Genomic DNA, 19,819 nt, shown 5'->3' with positions numbered 1-19,819 from the left:
TTAATCCCTAGTAATTTAATAGTGATTTGGTAACTGAACTATCTTTGTTCTGTTCACTAAATCTTTATTTAACCATAGTCTGGGAGCTGAAATTCTGCTCACTTTAACATCTAGAAGGGTAGTATGACTGTAATATATCTTGGATTAATATTACATCCTGACATAACATTAAATATGGTTCAACTCTCATTTTAAAGCCTTAAAACAAAGATAACGATGCCATATGTGAACTTATACCTGGCCCCACATACTATTTAAAACAAAACACATCTTTCATGAAAGTGTTTTCCTCTCCCAGGCCTGCTATAACTACACTTAAACATGCTATGTCTTTTCTAAATGTTTTTCCCTTACCTCTGTATTTCTTGATTGATGATGAAAACAAACTTCAGAGACACATTAAGAATGATTCCCATATAGATTTTGCTCTGTAAAATAAATGCCTAATCACAGCAGGACTATTTGTAAGTGATTTATTCAAATAGAAAGAAAACAGTAGAATCTGTCTTGCCATTGAAAGTCCTTCAGAACATAAGCGATGGCTAATTGTATGCTCAAAAACAAAACAGAACAAAAAAAGTTCTAACAGCAGAACATGCTCCATTCAAATTGGGAACTGATGAGTTCCATGCCAATAAAATAAACACATTTCACTGTTTATTAAAATCTTCACATGATCAAAAAATCAAAACAATGTCAATACTAAGTAACATTTTAGTCAGAATAGGACTTGCTTAAACATGTGGGGTTAGTGTAATATGTTATATATCATTATACTGCAAAAGGTATAATTTAACCCAGTATTTAAGTAAAACAATCTTATGATTTTAAGTTTAGAGCGTAGAGATATATAGATATGGAGTAATAAAAGGCACACCATTTATTACTTTGGGTTACCAGATCAATGATCAACTTGAACAAGTTACTTGAAATTAGGTTAAAGTCAAATTTTCTCTAAATAGTTAAAGTATATAATTTATAATAAATTCTTTATATACTCAAAAGTGTCTACAACTTCAGAGCACACTATGTTTAGTGATCAATATGGAAAGAAACAGGATAATTTGTGTGTATTATGTACTCACTAAATGCCTTTATAACAATCCTTTTACTTATATGGAAATGGAAGTACTTCAAATTTCCACAGAATTTTACCACCTATTTCCAACAAAAAAACTGAAGCACAAAATTACATACTTTTTAGTATGATATATCAGCGAATTTAAACAATACGTACTACTTATTGCATAGGTCACCAGTGAAGTTCTCCAAAACCAAAGTTGGGATTTAAGAGTTCTGTGCTCCGTGTTCTGCCACAGATTGCTAGAACATTCTATTCATTAGATAATATGTCAATTGCAGTGTATAATAATCCCATGTGAGGCTAATTATTTAATGAGAGATCATAAATACAAACAGAAATTATCTAACGGTGAATCCACACAAAAACTTCCAACCAAATACCTGTTCAATTAAAATATGCCATTCCAAAGCCCAATATCGATTTCAGGGCTCTCTTCACTATGAATATCTAATTAGCTTAATAGCCGATCTTATTTAAAATGCTTTATGCTTTTCATTTTTCCTTGACTAATGTATATCTGAAATTCTAAATCCCATAATTATATAAGTATGATTTCAGGTTGGATGAAATATAGCCAGAATTCCTTCCAAAGATGCCACTAATAAGAGAGACAAATAATGGATACCACACCATGGACAGCTCGGACAACCAGGTAATAATTACTTTCATGAATTGTATTATATGCATAAAATGTAGATGCTTGGGTAATATATATGTATATATAGTAAAAATCAATTTATGTTGAATTTCACAGAGAACAAATGATTTAAATTTTAAGAAAAACAGTGTATGTGACCAAAATACAATTTGTAGAAAGTATAATAACATGCTAGATCTAAAAAAAAAAAAAAAAAAAAAAAATTTCTCTAGTAGGTTTCACATTATGCTATACCAAAAAAAAATTAAAAGATAAAATCTTTTTTCTCTCCTTTTTTAAAAATTTTTTGGTTTTCTGCAAAAATTGACCCCTCCCTGTATGTACACTACTTCTTATATAGCCAAGACTTCCCTCTTGTGGCTGGTTGATGTCAATATATACTTCTTTGTCTTTTAAGTGACCACTTTCTTAAATTATTTCAGCAAGGAAACTGAAAAGAACAAAATTACATAGTTTAAGATACATGAAGTCAAAGATAAATAGCATCTAAATTGCATAAGCTTATCAGATTCTTTGAAACATTTTAGAATTTAAATTTTTCCAGTTAAATTTTCAATATTCTAACATTTGGTTTAAGACCTTCACCTTCCTGAGTATTAATACCCTACCTCTCTGCTCCTGGCTTACATTTCTTGGGATGTTGCTTTATCAAAAACACTTAAATAACTTCTGGAATTAAATATTTTCTATGTTCTTCAGACTATTTTTTCAGCCCTACTTTAAGTAAAAAAAAAAAAAAAAAAAAGAAAAAATGAAAACAATGTGCTTTTAATTAACAGTGCTTCAAAAAAAAAAAAAAAAACCCTGATTTTCCTGAAATTTAAGATTTACCAGGTAGGAATTAGAACTGAGAAGAAAAACTTTAACCTTTAAATCACTATTACTTTGAGTCAGAATAAAAACTTCTTTTGTAACTAACAAAGTAAAATGATAAAATTTAGGAGAAATGAAGAGAAATCGAGGACCTACTCTATATGACTTACTTTACTATTCTTGTATCAGTCAAAACTCTGTGAATATGTTACTAACTTATATCTCATAGATGAGGTAATTGCTGTTTTGATAATTTCCATGAATAACCCCCAGCCTGGAATGTTCACACTTTTCACAATTGTTATATTAGTTTTGCTAAACAATCTTCTCATTTTGGGGGCTATGCAGTTTCACTCTCAATTCAAAAGTAGTAATGTTCCAATAAAGAGGTTAAATAGTTTTGTCAAAAATACAGAAAAAAATCCTGGTCCAGCTAGGAAAAAAAAAAAACTGTGTGGATTCTTTACCTCACAGGAAAAATATTAAAGATACATCTCGTGTTTGGCAATAGACTTTACCCCTTTCTACCTGAGATGACTATTTCTTAGATGCTGTGAAAAAACACCTAACTGGAGTAATGTAAAAATAGCAGAGGTGTGGCAACTTTGCTTGCTATGAGATTCGAAAGTAGTGTGCTTTATAATAAGAGCAAATACAAAATATTTTAAACAATAAAATTGCAAAGAACTAGACATACTATATTTAAAGATTTCTATAAAACTAAAGTTTAGAGATGGACACAATCCATGAAAAAAGACATCTGAATTATTAAGCAGTTTGTCAGCATTTGCTATTTCAGGCTAGAAGGCTAGTTGCTGCACCTCTTCTTTAATAAGATTTAAGAAAAAATCACTTTAACAACAGAAAATGTTTGCCGCAAGGATTGGTATATCATTAGCTATCATATGTGATGAATCCTAAAACGTAATTACCACAATTTAGAAGATTCTTCCTTTTGAAAACCGCAAAGAAAAAAAAAGAGGCCGATTTGAAAATATTTTAAAATAAAAATGAAATTGTTCTTCTGAGAATAAAATATTCAGAAGATACTTCTTCTGAGTATCCTATAGGAATTAGGATGTTTAAAAAAAACTGTTGTATAGTCAACTGCAAAGTTGTAACAGATCATCATTGATGGTTCTCAAGTTTATTTTCTTTGCAACAATCTGTTTCCAGTGATCCACAATTAGAGCTATGCTAGGCATGAATAAATATGTAAGAGAGGTTGAAATCTGCCATTATTTAAAATGTTATTTTTCTCTATATTTTAATGTGCAAGAAGTGATCTGAGAAAAGATTTGCTCGCTAATGCTGGCAGAGGTTTGAAGTTAACAGCTAACATGAAAACTTCCTTTACATTGTTAGAGCAAACTATTAATATCTTAGAGGTTTTGTTCTTCAGAGCTGAACATGCTTTTTGAGTTTCAAATTGCTTGAGTTATCTTTAATTCCATTAGAAATAAAGCATGAGACAGTAAAAACTGTTCTCTCTGAGAAATACCATCTTTCTTAATTCAGTGTCATGGAGAATCTTTCAGAGAAATATCAAGGGTTGTCAAATGCTGCTAACCCAATGGGCCATATTAGATTTAAACCATGATGCATACTTCTGTTGAAAGCAGTATTATATTAGTAGAGCATACAATAGACTTGACTACAGAAGACAAATCTGGACATATATTTGTCATAAGGTATGCACTCACAAGTTCTCTCTTCATTTCAATTGTCATAAACTACCAAATGCATCTTACTGAACTCCCTTTGGTTAAAAAGGAGGAAAAAAGATAGATATCTAATGCACACTATAATAAAGATATTTTTATAAAATAGGTCCTGCCTATAAGGGCTTAACTAGACATTAGATCATGAAATACCCTAGTTTTTAGTACTACAACAGTGACATATATATTACCGATTCCAAATTTTAGCTTAACAATTCTATTGTGGGGGGAAAAAAGTTTTTTGGTTTGTTTGTTTTGTGTTTGTCATACTTCACAACCCTATTTCAAAGCTTCAAACTATTTTTTCTTTATATACTCTTGGCTACTTAGATTATCCTCCAGTTCATGTTTTTTGTAATTAAGCCTCCTGATATGTAAAAGAAATAATGAATCTGTTCTGTCCTCAATAGTGTGATTCATTTTTTGAAAAAAAAAAAAAATAGAAATAATTACAGAAAAAAATACTATATCAAAAAAGTAAAAAATTACCATGGAAAAACTAAGAAACCAAAGAGCTAAGAAAATAAATCAGAAAAAGGTTTCATGACATAAATCAAATTTGAGAAAATATTAATAATACAGAAATTTTATATAGTGTATTATATTTTCTAAGTTTATTTTATTTTAATTTGTTCACAACTCTTTAAGCTAAGACATATATCCATTTTATTATAATTTTCTTATCTTTTTTAAGTTGTAAAAGTAACTTGGAATGTATATCCATTTTAAAGAAATTAAATTTGTAAATTGTTGTAAGCTTAGGCACAATCAAGGGCAATGAAATTAAAATTCAAGACTGGTGGGTTCGCATTTACTAAAACTATGAAACCAACTATGTGTTCCTGAGTAAGTGTATGACACCATTTTTTAAAAATCTATAGCAATACCGTATCCTTAGAGACTATGATACATAAAATGACATTGAAGAAATTGAAAATGCTTATTCTGAAGAAAAGAAAACTTTCAGAAGATAGATTTGGAAGGGCTGTATTGTTTAATAGATCTCTTTCTCTTTTTCCAAATGGCTGAATAATGATCATCTGGAATCAGTCACAAGGGAGTCCATGTAGGCTCCAATGTCTAACGATTTGTTTCCTAGAAGGGAGAGCTTCCCATTGCTGGCAGTATTCACTGTCTAATCATCTGGGAAAGAGCGAAGATTTTCAAACTAGGCTTCTGGAGTCAGAGTATTGGGTACAAACCCCAATTCTACCACTGCGATTGTAAGCTTAAGCCCTGGGAATAACAAAAATATCTACCTCCTTAGGTTGCTGAGGATTAAATGAGATAAGACATTAAAAGCACGTAACACAATTGGCTTTTCATACACAGCATAGTAAGAGATCAGTAAATTTAAAGTAGTATTATTTCATATATACATAAACTCCCTTCTGTCTAGAAGGCATTTATAAACTACTATATATTAAGCAATGAGGTACCACCTAAAGTATAAAGACAAATAGGACAGTTCCTGCTTTTGAGGAGCTTATTGTTCTCAAATTAAATGAAATGCTAAGTCATTTCAATATGGCCTGATATGTGCTAACCAGGGATTGTGGGAACACAGAAAGGCAGGCACTGGACTCACCTGAATTTCTAAGTAAGCTTGCTCTGCAGCTGCTAGAATGTCATCCAAAGGATTCATGGCTCTACTTGCTTTCTTTCTATGTGCCCCAGATTTTTGATTGGAATTGGCTGTTTCCAAATTATCTAGGTTGACAATTTCTACAGATGGCTAATCTCATCATTATTTTGTTTCTACTTCACATGAGTTTCACTGTTACAAAGTAGCCTTATGCTCAATAATGGCTTCAAATTTTCTGCAAAAAAATCTTTAGAAATGAGGTTGAAAGTTAGGAGTAGAACATTTATCTGAAAGCTATATTTGTTTAGCAAGCATATCAATTTTTAAATTATGATGTCTTCTTTTATTGAAATGGGTTTGGAAGAAGTGATAATAGGGATCAAAAACCCCATAAGCCATTCTTTGGTGCCACCACTGATGGGTTTATAATATAAAACACAACTTAATCATTTTTTGTATTTCTTGAAATATCACTTTATTCAAGCTGAGATCAAAAAAACTGTAATTTTGACAAAACTACCATAGTGCCCACAATTTGTCATTAACATGATAAAGTATTATTTCTGCTTCAAGATCCATCTCCACTGTTTCCTTTTTTCAGAATCTTTGTATTCTTCAAATACCCATCAAATACCATGTCCTCTGATTGTTATGAATAAACGGGTCTCTTCTTTTATGAAATACCATTTTTATGTTTTAATGCAATTTTTATTTTTAATATAGTTGTTTGTAGTTTTCTTCTTTTTTTCTGAATCTTACTAATCTATGCATCATTCACAACCCCTAAAATTGTACTTTGTCCTAAGGGCTCCATAAACATTTGGTAAATAGTGAAGTTAAATAGCCATTGCTTATCTCAATTTAATAGTGAAAGAGGGAAAAAAGTAGCGATAGCAAATATTAATAATTTTAATGTAATTCTAGCTTTAAAAATCCTCACAATATAATTTGATCTCAAATAATGTGGTTCATAAAAATGACTAGGTTTATATTTCTATCAAATTCCATTGTTATGCGATTGCTAAATTGCAACTCAGTAGCCAATATCCTGTGTTTCAATCTTGCCCTTTGACAAAGCTTTATAAAATGTTGTGGCTCATAGAAAATAAAAGGGCATTATCAAAATCATAGAGCTAACAAATAAAAGCAGCTCATTGGCACATACTTTTGAACCAACATTTCATTATGTTAAAAAGGTTCCCAGGTCATTCTAATATACATTAGAGAGGACCATTCCTTTTCTTAAGGAATTGATATCTCCTAAAAATTAAGTTATACACAAATTTTAAATTTAGAAAATTAATAGCAAAAAATAAGTAAAATAAAGATGTCTAAATCATTTAAGAATTGCTTTGCAACAAACTATTTAAAAGCCTATTGCCTCCAAAGAAATTTTCCAATTTTGACATTTGAACAATTAGTTGGCTACTATAATTCCTACAGAGAATACTTATAACTGTGATGGCAAGTTTGTGATGAGTTTTAAAAGCTTCAAGACTTTAGCTGGCCTAAGGACAGAAGGTCAGTATGTTAGAATGGAAGTTTATTAATAAAGCTATTTGCTCTAAGATAGTAGCTTCCCCATTGTTTCTTGCTTTCACCCTGCCTTCTCCATGCTACTTTCTCTATTTTATATTCTCATTTTATTTTATTTTAGTAATATTCACCTAAAGTAGCATTTATGTAAGTGGATTACATGAAACAATAGTTCCATGATATGTACTACAATAAGATGAAATCATTGTTACACAAGTCCTAGAAAACATTACATAATTCATTGTCCTCCTTAGAAATTTATATATTAGGGTATTACGTATATTTGAATATATGTCATGATATTAAAAATTTTGGCAAATCATACAGTAAAGAAACTCATTTAACTTGGTTAACTGTCATTTTTCAAATTTATATGACTTTCACCATGTTACTCTTACTAGAAATAATAAAATATAATATGATATATATAAAATATATAATATGTACAATAATATGCACCAGGGGCCACATTCAATATTTCACTTGCATTATATCACTTAATCATCACTACAATTCTAGGAAGCATGTACTATCCAAGTTTGCAGATGAGGAAATCAAAGATTTTCAAAATTAAGAATATACTAAAGTTGATAAAACTGGAAAGACTTGGGACTGGTCTGGTTCAAGGGTTCAATCTTCTAGCCACTGTGCTCTCTGTCTCAATGTAATTGCATGCTTTGATAAATATATTTTAGATTTGAGGGGAAAAGAGAGTGGCAGGCATGTTAGATTTTAAAATTATGTTATTGATTTTGAAAAATATTATTTGAAGAAAAGGCATGATACTAAAAAAGAAGCGAGACCCAAAAGAACCAAAAAGTGTTTTGATTATCCTGATGCATAACTCTCTGGGCTATATCAACTCTCTTTAGTAAGATTTCACCTTCCTTCTTATCTGCTTAAATATCTGCTTCACTAATCTTTTTATTTTATTAATTTCTGCCTTATGATTTTGATATCTTATTTACCATTGAGATTTACAAAATGCTGAATAATGTTTCAGTTGAAGGTCAAACTTAGTCTCCTTTCACACTTCTACTTGATAATTACCATTTCCATAAGATTCATTTATAGTTAATCAAGCTCAACAATTAGAAAGAGAAACTAAATAATAACATGGTAATTAATTTACATAACAAATTATTGGACTTTAAAAAGACTTAGGGATTCAGTTAACTTTAGTAAACTCTTACTTTTTGTTGGATATTATACCAGACAGGGATAAAAATTAAAGTAAGATGTGAATTCTGTCTTATGGAACAAGGATTCTAGTGGGAAAAAACAGTCATACAATAATTGAAATTCTAATGCTCTAATAGCATTAGAGCTAATATAGAGAGTGATAAACAGAATGAATGAAGTGTGCATAAAGAATTAGGGGACCATAGCAAAGAAAGTATCTCTCTCTGATTTTTGGATGATGAGTGAGTTAGTGAAAATGAAGAAGGTAATGGAAGACTGTGGTTCCAGCATGGAGAACAGCATTCACCAATCACAGATGTGAGAAACAGTCGTGTGTGTGTGTGTGTGTGTGTGTGTGTGTTCATGTGTTTGGATGGTAAACACTTCATGATTGTTAAGGTAGGAAATGATGAAATGTAAACTATGCAATAGCACCACAAAAGACTGGATAGGTAGATACAGATCAAACCACATATGTCTATTATATTGTGCCAAGAGATTCGTGAAATCCACTGAATGATTTTAAGCAGAGAACTAACATAGGTAGACTTCCATTTTGGATAGACTATGATGGCTTCAATCTGGGAAAAGATTTTCATGAAACATAATTGGTGATAAGACCAAACTGGACTTTGTCATGATTATTGAGGTGAAAGATGATGAGGGACTGAGTTAGAAAAGTGAAAGAGGAGCAAATCAATTCATGCAGAATTTAGAAGATAAAACTGGAAGATAGAGAATTGCATTTGATCTGTGTGCAGGGAGGGTATTATGAACTGAAGGTTGTATTCCCCACAAAATTCAAATGTTGAAGCCTAACCCACAGTGTGATGGATTTTGGAGGAGGGCGCTTTGGGGGCATTAGGTCTAGATGAGGTCATGAGGGTGTGGCTCCATGATGGGATTAGTGTCCTTATAAGAAAACTAAGAGAGACCAAAACTCTCTCAACTCTCTCTTTGCTATGTGAAAACACAATTAGTAGACACCATCTGCAAGCCAGGAACAGGGACCTCACCAGGAACCGAGCCACAGGCATCTTGATCTTGGACTTCTCAGCCCCCAGAACTGTGAGAAATAAATGTCTGTGGTTCCAGCCACTCAGTCTATGATATTTTTCTCAGCAGTTCGAGCTGACTAAGACAGAGGGCGAGAGTAGAAGCTGTCAAGTTTGACTCTCCCATTTCTGGGTTGTGTGAAGGACTAAATATTGGAGGCATAAACTAAAATGGAAAAAACAGGAAGAAGATTATGTCTGAAAGAAAGACAATGAATTTCATTTTGAGCATACTGAATTTGATGCAGGGATGTCATATGAGCAATTTCACATATACAGGAAGTGAAAGATACAGGACAAAAAAGAGGAAAAGAAGCAAAAGCTACTGTAAGATATAAGCATGTGTAGATGCACCTCAAATACCCCTAAACAGCTTTTCCTTCTCTATGCTTCACATAAAGTAAGATAAAATGTAGATTAGCTTTAAGCTAATTAAAAAGTAAGCAAATATTTTTGCATACTCAGCCTCCTCTTCTTGTGAACTTTTCCTTTCCTTGGTGGTACTTTACTTTCCTAAGGATGAGTTATTTTGGAGAAGCCTTTATTGGATACAAGTAAGAAACTAGTTAAAGAATTCTATGCTGGCTTCTCAACAGCAGCTGGGAAACTAAGGAGAAAAATCATCTGAAGAGAAAACTCCTAATAAGTTTTCAGCATGTATGAGTCAGAACTCTTCCTATTGCAAGAGATTTAAACCCAACTCACTCTAATTTTAAAAAAAACAGTAAGAATTAATTGGCTTATATGACCAAAAAATACAAGGGTAACTAGCTTCAGGCATTGCTTGATCCAGAGTATACAACAATATCAAGATTCAAATCCTATTCCGTTTCTCTGCTCTATTTTTTCCTTAAGAATCTTATTCTCATCCCAATTTTCACTACTTTGGGGGTCCTTAGCAGCTCCCTGTTTATATCATCTTAAGTTTCCTATTAGAAAAAATGTCTTTATTTTGAGTTCCAAACAAAAATTCCAGAATTGAGTCTCCTTGGCCAGGTTTAAGGTATGTAAACACATACCCTCCATAAACCAGTGTACCAGTGGGGATGGGATGTGCTGATTGGCTCAGCCTGAATCATTTGCCCACAGTAAGTGCTGGCAGAAAGAGAGGAGGGATATGCTTCAGCATCATTAAAATAGAAAGAGCTCCTCAACAGGAAGTCAGACTCTGATTCAAGGAGTAATGGACACTGGGATGGCAGAATCAACAGCTATCCACTACAGAGTCTCCCAGCAAAAATAACCAGGTTGGAGGACAGAGAATGTGTGCCTGTGTGTTGTGATTATTTGTACGCAGGTTTGTGTGCTCACCTACAATGAGAAAAGTCCATAGCATGCTACTTCCCTTTGGGTCTGTTTCATTTGGGAGATTCCTCTCTCACCTCCACCAGAATAATAAACCTGAAGAAGACAGACGATCATCACAGCATCCCTGGTTCCTAATAATCTCATATTAGCTCTTGAGAAGCAATCCCTAGGTAACTTCAATCCTGTCCTTCCCTTTCAAATGTTCTAATACTCCTCTCTAGAGCTACACATTCAAAGCAACTAAGGCCCTATTCAATTTAACATCACGGAAACATGAACTCCTTTGTCTACTCTCACTCCTCAAACGTTTGGCATATCACAAGGAAATGTACAAATGATAGTGCATCAAAAGTGTGGTTAAAGGGGTCAGGGACCACATAATATGAACATAATATAAAATTTAGAACCTTTTTACTGCTACTTCCTTTCCTTCACAAAGTCAACACACCCATATATCCACTCCCTCCTTCATTTCCTTGCTGTCTTTTTCCTCCTCTCTTAAATAAACACAAAAACAGTTATCAGTTATTATTCATGCACAATTCAGTATGAATGGCTTTCAGACTGGTAGTCTGGTATTCTGTCCTTCTATAAACTCCTGGGGGTGGGAGGGATTGTAGAGCTGGACTCTGTCCAGAGCTAAAAAGACAATAATAATTGTTACAATATTTTAGTGCAACCATGTCAGTTAATTTACACTCCAGATGTATTCTGACTATCTACTCTTTATAAAATTTAAAATTTATGAAACTATTTCTTTTGTTAAATATCAAAATTTCAAACAATTTAATTTTAGGTGATATCTTACAAGGAAGAAAGAGGCGTAATAAGTCAGAAAACACATAGCACATATTGGGCACTCAATGAAGATATGTTTCTAGATAATTGTGCATAGCATAATTAGAGTAAATTTAGAAAATAGGATGATGATTTGTAAACGCATTTATTCGATCTGTTTTATCTGCTCTTTGCCTAGCACCCAGGGCAGTGTCTGACACATAGGAGGCCTTGAAGGATTGTTTATTGAATGATTCAATGAAAGAGAATTCCACGTGTATACTAAACGGACACAGACACTGTAAATAGAATAACTATTGCAAAAGTCCTTTACAAGAAAACAAACCAAAAAACAAAAAGGGAAGGAAAAAAAACACTACCACACTGAGCTTCAGCTGTAGCAATCTCAATTAATAATCAAGCTTCTGTAATACTAGAGTGAAAATTTTTGAGAGAAAAAGTAGATTGGTTCCTGAGAGCTTCTGTAATGCTAATAGAATCTTTAGACTCTATTGTTGCACTGATGATTCACTGGTAAAAAGCAAGCACACTTTTTTTGGCCTTCATTATCAGCCCATTTCTGGCCTGATTTGCTTCAGATGATTTAGACTCTGCTGCATCTGAACTGTGACTTTCCATATCAGAAAAGGGAATGAAAGATGAACAAAAGAAAAAAAGCAGGGAGGGGGAAGTAAGATGAAGAAGAAGAAAAAAACTTGAAATCTAAACTTTAAAGAAAAAAATCCTAACCTTCTGCCTATTCTATGCTTAAGGTTGAAATTTTCAGTATTTCCAGGACTTCTCTCCACTCTATACCCTCCCCAAAACTTTTATTGTTTTGCATCTAAAGGACATTGCTTTATGGTGTGTGAAGCAAAACCAGTGTTGTTTTGCTTTCTTTTTCAAGCTGTCTTCAGTCAATAGCAGGAGAGTCAGGGAATTCAACTACACTACAATACTCCTTTTGGCATTCTTCACTGCAGCGGTTCATTGTGGCAACAGCTAACATTTGTCAGTTTAAGCCATAAGCACATCTCTTGCTCATTACTAGACAACTTCGATAATTTTTGAATAATTTTAAATCACTCCAATGCCCAGGAAGACCAGAGAGAAAGTGTAGGCCAAACATCCATTTCACAGTATAGCTGCTATTTCTGTAACTGCCAGTCGACATAAATGAAGCTCTGAAAGTTCTGTGGTCAATATGTGAATTTGGAAGCAGCCACAGCAGTGCATCATTATTCAAAAAAAAAAAAAAAAGTACTCAAAGTTACTTTACTTGATGCAATACTCAATGATATGACCAGCTGCGTATACAGTTTATTTATATATGCCTCAAGTATCTATGTGTGAGGTTTTATGTGTGAAATTTACACTCAAACACATGTAATTGTCATTTACAAAACTAGCATTGAGGAATAGAATAGAGATCCCGAATGAACATAAATATTATTACACAGAGATGAAAATGGAAACTTCATTTTGATTTGTATTGATGTCATATTTATTTTTTATAGTTTCTCCCTCTTGAGAAAGCTAAATCTGTGACACCGTGCACAAAATGATGCAACTATAGTCTGGTTGGCCCAGTCTTATTGGTTTATATGTGGATAGCCAGAATCAGTTGCTATGTTAATGCACTAAAAATTTTTAAATTATTTAACACAATACCTCTGATTAGGTTAAACCAAAGGTTACACTAAATTCCCTGTTTAAAAGCATACCTGTTGCTCCATTTTTGAGTGAGTTCTGTCCTCTTCTCCTTTTTCCTTGAATATCTATCCTAGCTATACAAATCTACACTGCATGTGGAGCATTTTGTTGTGTGAAAGCTTGCTGGCCATGTTGGAACAATGACATCAACCTTTCCAAGAATCTTCCTTCCATGAAGAGAGAACCCAAAAAGTCTTTATAAAAATGTGAATTTTAAGAGGAATCATACTCTTAAATGATCAAAAACTCAGAGTAGGCTACATTTAAAAAATCCATCAGAAAACCATGATTTCCTTTAATGCACTAATTTTATGAATTAAACCTTCTTTTCCTGGTCCTTCTACACATTAGCATTTTTGATTGCTGGTGAGTAAATATAAGCATTTTAATGGATTTTCTTTTAAAATGATTCTTAATAATCATTTAAAAGAATCATTTCCAGAGCTTCTTTGGCTTACCTACATTCATAAAAATGAAATCATCACATCTGCAAAAAATATATTATCTATAAGTTAGTAAAAGCCAGACTTCCCATCATTTTATCCAGTAATATAAGAAGAAGAGAAGAAAAAATTAATGTTCATATTGTTGATTATTATTTTCCTCCCCATATTTTTTAAAGTGCAACAAAATTACATTGTGCCATCTGCAAAAGAAAATTAGTCTATGAAGGAAGACTTACCACCAAACATTCATTGATACTTCTGCTCACTTCAGCCCAAAAGGAATTGTAATGCTATGTTTCCTTGGTTGTCTTCACAGATAACGAAACATGGAGTTTATGGCAAGTTTATGAAGTGGAGGACTCTAATAAATTTCATATGAAAAATAAATGATTCACTTATGATTTGTATCTGTAAAACTTTTTTTTTTAACTTTGAGTTATTCTTTAGGCAATTTCTGAGATCTCTATCTGAATTTAAAAGATGCTTTAAAAATGAATACAAACCCACAGAATGAATATGGTCAGCACCAGCTGGGCTTGTTATACATAAATTCTATAACTACATGTTGTCAAGGACTAGTCAATCACAACTAAGGAAAACAACTAACTAACACAAGAATCATGAGTTAGCAGTACAGTGCTGAAGTTAAAATGTAAATGTAATCCTGAAATACATAAATAAGCACCAAAGAATGTAAGAAATAAGAGGTCACCTTCTTATTCATATTGCAGCAAAGAAGAGGAAAGTGGAAAATGTGCTCATTGATTGGAAGAATCCCAGGAATTATAACAGGACAAGTGAAATTTTAATACTCATTCAGGCCACCATTTATTCTCCCAGCTCTAACCTTGAGTAAAGGTGCTATTTAGAGTCCCAGAAAGGAGAGCCCTTATTATCTCTTAAAACTGAATTTTTAAGCTCCACAAAGCATATTAAGAGACAGGGAGTCCATTATTTATATTGACTCCTGTCTCAAGGAAGCTGGATGGATTAACTAAAGCATCTTTGGCAAACGTGTTTTCGTTTTACACTAGACCTAACTGACCCTCCGCTGTTGACAATGCACACCTGGGATCTCAGTTCTTCCTTTGCCTGGACAAGTGATCATGGATACATCATTATACATTCTTCCTCCATATACTGAAAAAATAAGAGCTGTGTACTTGTCTAAGAGAACTGAAGTAAGAGTCAAAGGCAAAGCCCTCATCTCGATTCTTACCTAGCCTCTGGGGCTCTACAAGCTGTAGAGCCGTGGGCCAGTTATTTAAATCTCTCTGTGCCTTAGTTTCCTCATAGGTAAAGTGAGGCTACTACTACTTACCTCAGAGGGTTGTTTTCATAATTAAATGAGTTTATTTAGGTAAAGAGTTTAGTGCCTGGCATATATAGTAAGTGCTATCTAAGCATTTGATTTTATTATTATCAATATGACGTTGAAAAGATTCAGAGTTCTTCCTCATACACAACATAAAAAATCCCTTATACTGCAGTTTAATACACATTCTTGATGGTGGCAAAAGAGCTTGAAGAAAATGATTCAGCTGAGCAGATTGACAATGATCTCCCAAAAGCAAGGCAATCATGGAAAGTTCCCCCGGCTTCCACTACCCAAAGCTGTCAATTTATTGCATTGCGGTGCCCTATAATGATGGTAGTCATTATGTTTTATCAAAAACTGCATTATATCACTTTTGAAAGAATATGCAAAAAACAGTTATTGACAAGAATATATATATACAGCTTTAAAGTAAATGTTTACTTCGAAACTACTTCTACATCTTTCCTAATGAAATCAAGAAAGCTGGCTGGAAAGATATGTAAATAGATAAATAATTAGCGATAATAGATGGTAGAAAATTCTGAATTGATGTCCATTTTAATCTTAATGGTTACTCAATAGTTTGTACAGAAGATCAAGGAAAAAAATATTTATCCACAAATTAACTTTTAATGGCTCAAGCAGTAATCATCTTGCAAGAAAAGAAATTCATTAAAGAAAAAACAGGCCAAGTGATTTTAAGGAAGCTTGCAATCATTTTCTACTGTAAAATAGGAAAATTGAAAATCAACAGGCTGTTTAGATTCACAAAAGAAAACAATTGCATATGAATATTTTCATACATATTTACAAAATTATGTGCATTCACACATGCACACAACACAAAATTTATTTCACATAAGAAGTATAAAATACAAAATGTCAGAGTGTCATTTAATCCATGGGTATATGTATGTATAACCAGGAGGATCACTTTATTTCTCTTCTAATGAGTATACTACAGCAGAAAATATGGCAATTTCTAACACAGCATATTCATACATCTGATCATAGACTACCTTACAAGGAAGACAAGCTTTCATTACTTTTGAGTTCATGATAAAACTCAGTGACCTATGAAGTTAAGAAATGACTGGATTCATTTGCTCTGAAGCCATGGATCTTGTTGAATTGCTGTGATTCCATAAGGCACAAAGCATACATTTTTTTAAAGTGTGCACTTTAGACATCTTCCATAACCATATTTTCACCGTGTAAACCAGCATAATTGTTTTGACCATAATAATCAAGTCATTGAAAAAAATGAATTTTATGCTTAAAAGACTTGACTATAACATGCTAATGAACTAATTATGCCAGTTAACTCAAAATAATCTACCCTTGAGTGGTAAATTATAGGATGAATTATCAAAATAAATAACTTGGTTTTGATAGTGTAGAAAAGCTATATATGAAGGGCAGGCACATCATTTAGAGAGCTGCAAGTACTAAACTTTGGAAAGTTATCTTTTACATTATTCTAGGAACTATATTTCAATTGGTAATAATCTTATAATTTTAAATTACACTAAAACTATTATGTGATGCCTAGGTTCATTATTTGGCTAGGTAGAATAGCAACAACTGGGGGCCAGGAGATTCAAAGTTGGCTCAGACTGTCAGTATAACTTGAAACAAATCATGTCACATCTCAGGCCTGCAGTTGACTCCGGAAAAAATAAAAAAAAAAAATAAATAAAAAAATGGGTGCCTAAACAAAAGATCTAGATTCTAAGATCTGGTTTCTGAGACAAGACGAGATACTAATTTCTGAGTTTCTAACTCTCAGATTTGTTCTCATATTCCACACTGCCCAAAAGGAATTTCAATTCATGGGGACAATGGTTTATAAAATTTGAGACTGGGAAAAAGAACATAAAAATATGTCAAGACTGATTTATTGCAGCCACACCACAGAGATACATGTTTCCCCACCACCTCCAGTGCAGAAGTTACTTAGGTATATGACCATATGGCGTAATGTAATCCTCTCAAAAATGGGGACCACCACTAAGATTTGCTTCAAGCTGAAACTCATTGATGGTGGTCAAAGCCATTTCCAGCCAAGAAGAAAATTGATTCAAAAGAAAACAACCACCTCCACACAGACACACACATATCCCAAGCCTCAGATGAGTCTCCATTGCTCTTCCATTATTATATTGCTCCAAATTCATCCTGATTTTAGCAACCGGATTCATTTATGTAAAAAACAGTAGGCAATCCTTAAGAAAGTTGGAAACCTTTACATCTCTTTACATCTCTTTATTTCTGGATAATTCTTGGTGTAGAATAAATTGTCCTCACCATTGGTGTTAAAAGGAGAAATCAGAGTTGGCCTTTGCAATACTGGGATTCAGTGTTCTCAGGAGCTTATGCCCAACTGTTTCCAAATGTATACTTTAAAATGCATATTTCTACTGTGAGCACCAAACATTATTACAAAACAGGATCATCACTCTCCACGTCTCAAGGGCAACCAAAAAGGGAACAAAGGGCAGAATGTAGAAGTCCATGGATGTTTTTGTTATTTAATACATACAAAATGTATTTGCTGGCATGAATGAGTTATGATATCCCTTTATCTTTCAGGCTTATCTGAAGTCCTTATTATACAAATAGATTTGAATATTCTTCATGTATTTGTGGATATTTTGTACATAAAATAAGTTGGGGTGGGGTTCTTATATCCTCTCTACTGAAAACAAGTCATTTCACATACACTGTAACACTTACCACTATATTCCCTCCCCATCCATATTCTTCTAACTCGATATCTACATTAAATGCCAACAATATTTTTTGAAAGCCAAAATTATTTGTGGAATTAATAATCTGAAAAATCACTCTCATCCAGCCTCAAATTGGCCTTTTGTCTCATCTGGTAATGTTATTCATTACTCATCAACCTTATGAAATTCACATAGACAGAGGCAGCATTATTAGTTTTTGAAATACAAGGGTGACTTAATTCCTTCAGTAAATAGGTTTAAAAAATAATGGGGGATGGGAAATTTTGCTGAGCTGCTATGAAGCTCTCATTAAGAATCTAATGCTTGCTCTAGAATGCATTAGTTTATTACTTTCCAAATATGTGTTTGCTTTTTTTGTAGACAGAGGCTTAGAGTCAAACACTCCATAATTGGCTGCTTATGAATGTTTTCTATTGAATCGTTGACATTGGTGGTGTGTCACAGCTTGAGAGAGTGATCCACAAAACTCCTGTGCTACCACTGAAAGATCTTAGGAATATTTGCCATTCATGTCTGTGCTTAGAATGGTATTTGATGAACACAAAGTCTATAAAGATTGTTGGATACATTTACTATTCAGAGTCAAACTGAAGATTTTTTTTTGCAATTTTATCCAATACTCTGAGGGAAATTTATTTTTACATTTAACAGAGTTGAATGTACTGTACATGTTATTTTCCAGATATAGTAAATGCTAGGTCTGCTTTTTTATTTCTTAAAAAAGAAAGAAAGAAAACAGTTTTCATCTTAGAAGCTTGGTTATGTTACATTTCTAACACAAAGCATAACATTCTGAAGGATGTACTCCTCCTTCATTCTAAAACCAACAGAAAAGAGATTTCTCAGAGGTGATAATATATACCCAATGAAGTGGGCTTCTTTTTAAAAATAGAGTTATTTTCCAGTCACACTATCCCATTTTCCATGTAAACAATGCACACATTTTTCAAGACCAGCTGTAGAGTCATAGGGTATTAGAGTGAAAAAACATCTTGAAGATTCTCTACTCTAACCACATCTTCTGACATAGCATGGTTGAGAATAATCTGTGGCCATGAAAAAGGTTTTTCTCTACACTAATAACTGGGCTGTATGGGGAACAAACAAGCTAAAGTTATTTAGAACAATTAAGATTGTACCATGGTGTTTAGCAATTTTGGACTGCATGATATCATCACCATCCTAATAGCACTTTTCCCTGTTAGACCCCTGCAAACTTAGCTGCCGCAGATAATTTCACCAATTTCCTGCCCTACAACACAGATTAAGACAGGTCGGTGCCATGGTAAAAGACATGCAAAATAAGGGCTAAAATCCCAAGTTTGTCAAAGAATTATTTTAGTTGAAGAATTTTGAAAGTACTGAATATCAAATAACTCTTGTTACATAGGAAGAGGCAATCACTACTCACCCAACACCTAACAAGAACTATTTTTAGACATTTTGAAACCAATGAGTTAGGACTAGTGAATTTCAAATTTGTGGGCAAATATGGAAAAGTGAATGATGGCACTGTCAAAAACTTAAAGCTCATCCCTCTGAAACCACCATGACAAACTTTCTGGAAGGTTCTTCTCCCTCTCACCTTCATCCTGTGCACCTCATTCAGGCTGTAGTTTGCCCTCTGTAATTGCCTTTTCCCTTTAAGATTGTCTTTGATCTTTCCATTTTGGAAAAAAGTGTATGAGGAAAGGGGCAGGGCAGGGGGCAGGAAGTATAAGCGGAGGGAGGGACATTGGTGTGACAATGGAGAGAATATATCATATTATTCTTGACCCCAATTCATTTAGAGCCATCAGGAAATCCATATTTATTTTACCCGTTCTTTCTGGGTCTTTGTTTCTATTTTGCTTTTTTAAGTTATAATTAA

This window comes from Eulemur rufifrons, chromosome 4, assembly GCF_041146395.1.
Source record: "Eulemur rufifrons isolate Redbay chromosome 4, OSU_ERuf_1, whole genome shotgun sequence".
Classification (NCBI taxonomy): Eukaryota; Metazoa; Chordata; class Mammalia; order Primates; family Lemuridae; genus Eulemur; species Eulemur rufifrons.
This window is presented reverse-complemented; position numbering follows the sequence as displayed.